This window comes from Pteropus medius, unplaced genomic scaffold, assembly GCF_902729225.1.
Source record: "Pteropus medius unplaced genomic scaffold, Ma_sr-lr_union100, whole genome shotgun sequence".
NCBI lineage: Eukaryota > Metazoa > Chordata > Mammalia > Chiroptera > Pteropodidae > Pteropus > Pteropus medius.
In genome coordinates, this window is record NW_024350319.1 from 7,519,247 (window position 1) to 7,527,733 (window position 8,487).

The 8,487-nt window shown below is 32.2% G+C and overlaps 1 long non-coding RNA gene across 1 annotated transcript in view; it reads right to left on the reverse strand.

Moving 5' to 3' along the window:
• Nucleotides 1–500: 500 nt before the first annotated feature.
• LOC120583229 (uncharacterized) overlaps nt 501–8,487 on the reverse strand; it is a 72,586-nt gene continuing 64,599 nt past the window's right edge. The window contains exon 3 of the long non-coding RNA XR_005647736.1: nt 501–547. This is a non-coding gene — a long non-coding RNA (uncharacterized LOC120583229). The remainder of the gene's footprint in view (nt 548–8,487) is intronic.

The following is an 8,487-nucleotide window of genomic DNA, read 5'->3' on the forward strand; positions in this document are numbered from 1 at the left end:
TAAAGTGTTTAGGACAGTATCTAGAAATTAGTAAGTGCTCTAAGTGTTAGCTATAATTTATTATTTATTCATAAATAAGTTAGAAGTTAGGGACAAGAGGATGGACAACAAAGTAGCTCTTAGAGTTATTGAGTAAGGTTTAAAAAAAAAATTTTTTCTAAAGAGTGTTAGAAAATTCACCTGGATTCTGGAAGGCAATAATGTCCTTGAAAGACTCCACCAGGAACTGCACGCCTGATAATCACACAGGTTTCTCAAAAGTCTGTTTGAGATTTGGTATCAATGACTGTGATAAGTTTAATAAGGGTTTTACCCAGTGGCTAGGAACATAAAAAACAGCTTAAGTTCGTAAAGAACAGCACTCACAAGAGCATAGGGCTTTCCTTAAAGGATTTATAATTAGAACAAGCCTCCTTACGAGATCAGCAGAGAAAGCACTAAAACACAGCTCTGTACAGTACCACCCAGACCACTCTTCCACTCACCATTTTTGTGCTGCTGCCTCCTCTTATTCATCCTGGTGAGAAAATCCCTGTCCAACAACCACCTGAGGGTAGCAGAGAAGGCTCAAGCTTAGTTCCTCTCTCTGTATACATTTGTTGAAACAGTTGTTCAGCATCTAGGTCTGATGAGTGACAGAAGAAGTAGAGTACTTTTACTCACAAAAGTAGTCTTTTAGCATTGGTTTGCTGCAACTATTTGGAAGCAAGCCTGCAGTTTCAGTGGTGTGCGCACGTGATTTTAAGGTTTTATTGTTACGCTAAGGTCTTGAATATTTTTTTTTTCCTGTCTAGCTGCCTTAGTTTGCCACTCATTTTTGGCCAGCATATTTTTACTCAGGAGATTATGTCTGTCTTTACCACCTTACTCCAGACTTCAGAAAGCAATGGCATTGCTGAGCATCTCTTCCAGCGCTAACCTTGAAAGTGCTATTTTTCAGCAATGGAAGGAAAGAATATAGCTTCTTTCAACTGACCTATTCTAGCTGGTTTCCAGCTCTCCAATTCAGGGAAAATATCATGAATTGATTTTTAAAGTGCTTTTTTACTCTTTTCTACCACATTTTACTGTCTTCTCCATAAAGAGAGATATATATTTATTATTGACATTTTTTAAAGTCCTTTAAAAATCATATTTATTGCTCTATTTTATACAATAATGAAGAATTGTCTTTTACGATTTTTTGCAAAGGTATATTTTGCTCAGTTTATGCGATATTTTCAAGATAACTATTTTTAATTGAATCATATAAGATTAATAATGTTGAACTGATACACTATTAATGAACTAAATACACTATTGCTGTTTCTTTTTTGCTGACTAAATAGCAATAACAGGCATGTTGATTCTCACAGAAAATGGATACCATTTTCATTTTTATAAATATTATGTGGAAATGGTTTGATATATGTGATAAAGCACATATAAACAAGATAACGATAAGCACTTATTTCTAAAGTTACATTAAAGGATGCGTAAACAAAAACATCCCATCAAAACCACCATAGACCTAAATATTGATCCATGACCCTAAAATAAAAACAAGCAAATAAATAAAATCTAGATCCACTTTGGTGAATATCTTTTATTTTTGCTACTTACATTAAAAATCTAATTTTTAATTATGTGAATGAAAAAGGAGCAATATGCTAAACCTGACAAGTTCAAGGTAGAGTGGGGAGGATGCCCATATGGCAGGCTTTACGCATCCAGTGACTAGAAGTAACAACACAGAATGGTCAGATCATAAACTCCTAACTGGGCAGGCCATGATGGGTAGTCACATTCCAGGCCTATAGCTTCCTTAACAAAGATCAATCTTTACCTTAAATGAGCCCTGTTTATTGTTCTCATATCTTTGAAAATGTCAGAGTAATTTTCTTTTCAAGACCCATTGGAGGTACGACTACTGGCACCAGAACAAAAGAACACCAGAGCACGAGACGACAGAATCCCTCATTGCTGTCTTGTTGCCAGCATACCATTTCTATCTACTGTAAATTTTAACTACCCTGCAAGCGCCAATGTAAAATAAGTGTGTTTCTCCATTTTGCTTTTTATTCAATCCTAGAGATTTCTCTGCTTTACTTTTTCCTGCCTCCTCAATCTACCACTAATGGATTTCATGTAACCTTCCTTACATTTTCTTCTTTGATTCTAAGTGTATAAAATTAGCTGCAAAACTGCCATTCTCTGGAGCAGTTTCTCGATTCCATTGAAATCTTGCTTTGGGGCATGTTCTCCAAAATTTGGGCCAAATAAACTCTTAAAAAACTTTTCTAGAGGTTGAACATTCTTTCATTATATTATTCTCATGTTTTCATGAACAAATGACTCCAAATATAGATAGCACAATAATTAAAATTAAAAACAAAATACAGTAGCACAAATTAAATGGAAATATCTGCTGCAAATTTCATTGGAACAGCTTTACTTTTTAACAGCACTCTATTAACATTTGTGCATAAAGAGAAGGCAAAGATTGAGAAGAGATATTGTAATATGTAAAACTTGATAAAGTATTATTATCTATTATACATAAAAGAGTTATAAGAAAATAAGTATTAAAACCAGAGAAAATACCTAAATAGGTATTTAATATAAGAGGAAACAATTGGCAATAAAAATCTTTAAAAAGGACTCAATCTTGTGAGAAATAAGAAAATAAAAGTTAAGACTGCAATGAGATACCTTTTATGCCTACTAGATTAGCAAACTATTTTGACAAATCAAGTATCTATAAGATTGGAGGAAAGGGAACACTGCTAGTAAGAGTATAATTTGTTTAAACAACTTTTGAAAACATTTGGCAGAATTTGTTACTATGACATATGCTATAAGCAGTGATTCCCCTTCTATACATATACTCTAGAGAAATTTTTGAATTTTGAATTACTAGGTAATCACTAGAATGTTTTTAATAGTATTACTCAAAGTAGCAAAATCCTAGAATATATCCAAATATTCATTAGAAGGAAATTGGATGGATATTTGGGATAGGTTCATACAATAAAATAGTCCATGCAGATGAAAAATTAATGAACTATAGATTTATGTATCAACATAGATAAATTTGGAGGGTGATAAGTTTAGTTCATTAAAAGCAAGTAACAAAAGGCTGTGCTTACTGTGGTATTATCTTGATGAAATTCAAAAACTGCCAATACTAAAAAATATATTGTTTATTAATATAACACATGAGATTAAAATCGATAAGCAAGCATATGATAAATGAAAAATTCAGAATAAGAATTATCTCTGGGAAGAGGGAAAATGCTTTAAAGGAGGACTGTATAGGGAGCTAAAACAATATTGGTTTGATTTATTCCTTAAGTAGAAAGTTAAAACCATGTCGATTTTTCTTTATTACACTTTATAATTTACATATAAAGGTTATATATGTATATATAAACTATTACATAATCATTTATTTTATATCTATATGTATATATATCAGATTCATATATGTATGTATCAAGTATTGCATAATAATTTATTGTTTTTTTTTAAGGAGTATGGTAGTTTGCTTTAGAACGTGCTTTTTTGTGTGTGTATTAAGTTCTAAACATGAAAAAAATTAATCCAGAATTCAAATTCACAATAAGTAACGAACATATGAGATATTAAGAACTGATAGGTTTACACTCATTGAAGGCCTTTAAAGATTGGAAAAAGGTATGTCTTCTTGATTATACTCCATGGACAGTGAAGTCATAGAATTTGCCAAACCCACAAATCCTTTCTATGGGGATTCTTTAGTATGTGTCTCCATGCTGGTCTGCTGTCATGTAATCTGACCACCCAGCACAACTCTGTACCACAGGAGTGAGGAGAAAGGTAAAGGGAAGGTGTCAAATTGCATTATACCAAGGCCTGTGAAGTGATCACAAATTGCAGGATCACCCAAACCAATCATATCTTTTCCGTAATGAAGTGGGTAGATATATCTCAATAATGGCCAATAGAAATTGTATTTCAGCTACTGAGCAGATAACACAGATCACCCAATTACTAGAATTGCTTTGAATCTAGAACAACATTTCAATAGTTAAACCTTTCAGTCACTTAAAGTTCCAGCTTTATTGCTTTTATGTTGTTTCTGTGGTACTTGACTGCCCAGCCAAGATCATTGCCTTTCTAATTTCCATAATTATATTTAGGAGAAATACCTATTATTTGAGATAGAAAGATTCTAAGTGATCTTATTGTCACTGTATCAATATTCACATAGCAATATTCATAGCAATAAACAAGACAAACAGAGACTCATGGACATAGACAACAGTTTAGTGGTTACCAGAGGGATGAGGGTGGGGAGTTGGGGGAGGTAGATAAAGGTGAAGGGGGTGAAATATATGGTGACAGAAGAAAATTTAACTTTGTGTGGTGAACATACAATGAAATATACATATGATGTATTATTGAATTGTACACTTGAAACCTATATAATTGTATTAACCCTTGTCACTGCAATAAATTAAAAAAATTTTTGAAAAATGCTTCATAAAATAAATAGACATAACCCTAGTTTCTTTCTCCAGTATATGCATCTATATTGCCATATATGGTTTTGTGTATTTATACATAATTTTAAATACAACACATTATAATATTTTTTAAATAATTAAATTAAATGAAACCAGAGAGATTCTTATGTATTTTTGCAAAAATAAGTCTTCTCCAAATATATGCACATGTTTATCTCTTTCTTGGACAAATGATACAATGTTCTATATAGTGTTCTACACTTTTTTTTTGCATTTATTTATTGGGAGACCTTTCCATGCCAATTAGTTCAGTTTTGCTTTTACTATTTCAAATAAGACTGCCATATGCATAATACACACATCCTTCTTTGCTCACTTGTTCAAATACACATTACAAGTTACTGTACTCCTCCTGAAGGGGTTGGGGGAGCAGGAAATTTTTCACTCTGTTCCAGAAACTATATACATTAGAAATCATGAATCGAACATCTTACAAAACTGCTTATTAACGTTGGTCTAAGAGTCAACAAAGAAAGCAGAGACAAACCTAATCTAACTAACTCAGAACGATCTCTGAAGGAACCTGAAGAAATTCATCTTCCATACTTCATTTGTGCTATTTTCTAATCAGAACTTCCTTGAGCCTTTCCCTTCACTCTGGTATTACCACCAACTTTGTCCTTTGAACTTTCTCTACTGTGATCCCAGTAAGTCTCTATCAACCACATGTGCTGAATTATTCATTTGAATCATATAAAATTGTTGTTTTAGCAAATAAAAATGATTAGATATTGGCAATTTCATATGGTCTAATTTATATTTTCTTACTCATTTAATACTGGGAGTGGATAAACTTTTCAGTGGCCATTACCATACCCTATTTCTTTAAACATTTGTACTTGCACAGTCAACAATAATTATATAATTTCCTTCCTTTAGCCCCCTGCCTGGCTATAACTACAACTCATCTTTCTACTAAGTAGTTGAAATTCACTGTTTTGAACTAATCAGAGTTCTTGCACCACCGTTACTACTTTAGGTGTACCTCACCTGAAGCACTGTAAAAACAAAACTGAAAGAACTACACATACTCAACTGTAAATCCTAAGTGTAAAACTCAGAACACTCCAACTTCTCCCCCTCCATTCCAGTGGACTCCAGGTTTCCTTGCACCTTTTATGGATCTCTCATTTATGGTAAATATTACTACATGAGGCAAGCTTTTCACTCTTTGCAGAATTATTATAGAAAATATTATTTCACATCTCATCTAATAGGCCCAAGAGAAAATCTCCATTTTAGAATTCCTACCATAAGAAAATATTTTTACTTCCTAATTAAATGTTTTACGCTATGCAATGGAAAAGATATGCTTCTTTTCTTCAGTTAAGAATTTTTAGTTTATTGCTTTGGATGGCAGGAAATTCAGAGCTAAAACTAGAGCTTACTGAAACCACAATAACCCCCAAATCCCTGACTTTGGTCCTAACGTTAACTATAAACCTAACTCAAATTTGCTTCATTCCACAGACTTAAAATTGAAACTTCTATATTGACATTTTTACTGTAACTTATTAACTTTGTATCTTTCTAAGAAATCAATTAAAATAAATAATAAATGAAATAAATATGGTAAACCTACTATAGCTTAATTAAGAGTAAATCTACAGAATGAAATTAAGGATACACAAAAATTAATAAAATTATTTTTGAAATAGTATATGAATCAACTGTGTCACACTTGTTTTGAAAATAACTTAATGTTATAAATTTCAGAAATATAGAATAGTTGAAATTAAGTCAACAGAAAAATTATAAAAGAAATAGAGAATACTCTGTATGATACTATCATGATGAATACAGTCATTATACATTTATCCAATCCATAGAATGCACAAGAAGAGTGACCTCTAAGGTAAACTATGAACTTTGAATGGTAATAATGTGGCAATATGGGTTTATCAGTTGTAACATATGTTCCATTCAGGTGAAAGATGTTGATAATGAAGAAAGCTATGCATGTTAGGGACAGTAGGTATGTAGGATATTTCTGTACCTACTTCTCAATTTTGCCGTGAATCTTGAATTGCTCTTAAAAAATATTTTAAAATGTAAATTGAAACAAATTAGATAAGAATAACTTTTACTTTTTACTTTGTATACACGGAACTCAAATGTCTTGTAATTACATAAAAATTTCTAAAACTTAAAAATAGTATACCTCCCATAGCAAGATGTATATTCTAATATTATCTTTTATTTAACACATTGGCTTTTGCAATACAAAGGTTAAATGTTTGCCCCAAATATGAGTACATGTAAACAGTTTCAAAAATGTTTAACCAATACAATTAATTCCAATTCTTTCATAAACACTTATTATTGAAATGGAGGCAGAAGGCTTAGGATCTAAAATATTATCAAAGGTAATGATCATAGCATCTACAGCTATCAACAGAGAACTTACAAAGTGATTTACCTTTCTGTAACATTAATCTAAGTTCAGTCTTTCACTGTACCTGTATGTTTGTGTCTCATTAATAAAACTATATATATATATATATATATTAAATATATATAAGTAAAATGAGAAAAAGATCTACTTCATATATATAAATATATATATTTCTATATAGTGTGGTTCATGGTGTACAAAATCACAAAATAAGATGATACAGTCTGATCACTAAAAGTTTCAGAGTGGGAGAATATGAAATCTCATTAGGTATACTGGCAAGTAGCCTTGTATTTATGAATCACAATTCTCAATTCCCACTAGAAGTAAGTAAAGGCATCTGCTACCACATTCTGTTCAAGTGAAAGCATGTGTTCTATACAGAATTCCAAAAATCAAGTGTAGTCTGCAACCCTGTTCTTTGGAAGCCAATTTTCTCTGAAATTCAAGTGTTAAAGTATGTATGTTGCATGTGATATCATCGATTATGTCAAACATAGCCTAATTCAATTTATCTAAATAATTCCATATGTTGACCCTCTGCAACTCAATGTTCTGGAACTACTCAATCTCACTGTCATTTTTTGAATGGGTAAGTATATTAGGTTTTTCATCAGTTGTGTCATTTGTGAAATGAAAAAAAAGACTTACTTCATTGTATTGTTTTGAGTATAGGTACTAACTGCTCCCCATTCTAGCAGGCATCAGGATTGTTGCCTCAGTGTCTCATGGAGGTGTGTGATGTGGAGAACGGGGGAAACAGTAATAAGTAATTTTTAGAATTTTTAAGAACTAGGACTTGGAGAACAGAGAGAAGGGAAAGAGGGACCTAGGAAAACAATAAGAAAGAGAAAAACTTTTTCCCAACTAAACAATAAATAAAATGGTTTCCCTAGGCTACAGGTAAAGAGAGAAATTTGTGAGTCCTAGATGAACCCAGGCATTGTAATACCCTGAAGGAAAAAGGGCTATGTGAAATTTCTTAGGGGACAAATCCCTACACACCATGGTATCCAGCATTATAAAAGATTGCTCTATCTTGATTATTGCAGAGTAGTGATAGACAGAACCCTGAGTCTGAAAAGTTCACATGATCAGAGGCAATGGATGCCAGCAGTAACCTGTGAGGCACATGACTGATGATCAAAGGCTTCCCCATTCCAAATTCTCACAATCTGTAAACTTCCAGAACATTGACATAATTCTAGGAGGAAGAAGAGGAGGAATATGAATTATAGTCTTAGAATTATTGCTAGTTCGATTGAATGAAGACTCAGAAGCAAAATACAGTTTATTTATAGGAACAAAGACATACCATGCTTCTTGCACACCTGATGATATGGACAGAAATTTAAACTAGTTCTAAGTATCTAGCACGATGCTTAGCACTTAATAAGAGCATAATGAATGTCAGCTATTATTATGTTTGATCATTTTTTTTTAAATGAAAGAGACAATGGTACTTTGACAGGAAAATCCCAGAAGGTCTCGAGGTCTCAAGTTTCATATGTAGAATAACATGGAAGAGCTATTTATATATATATA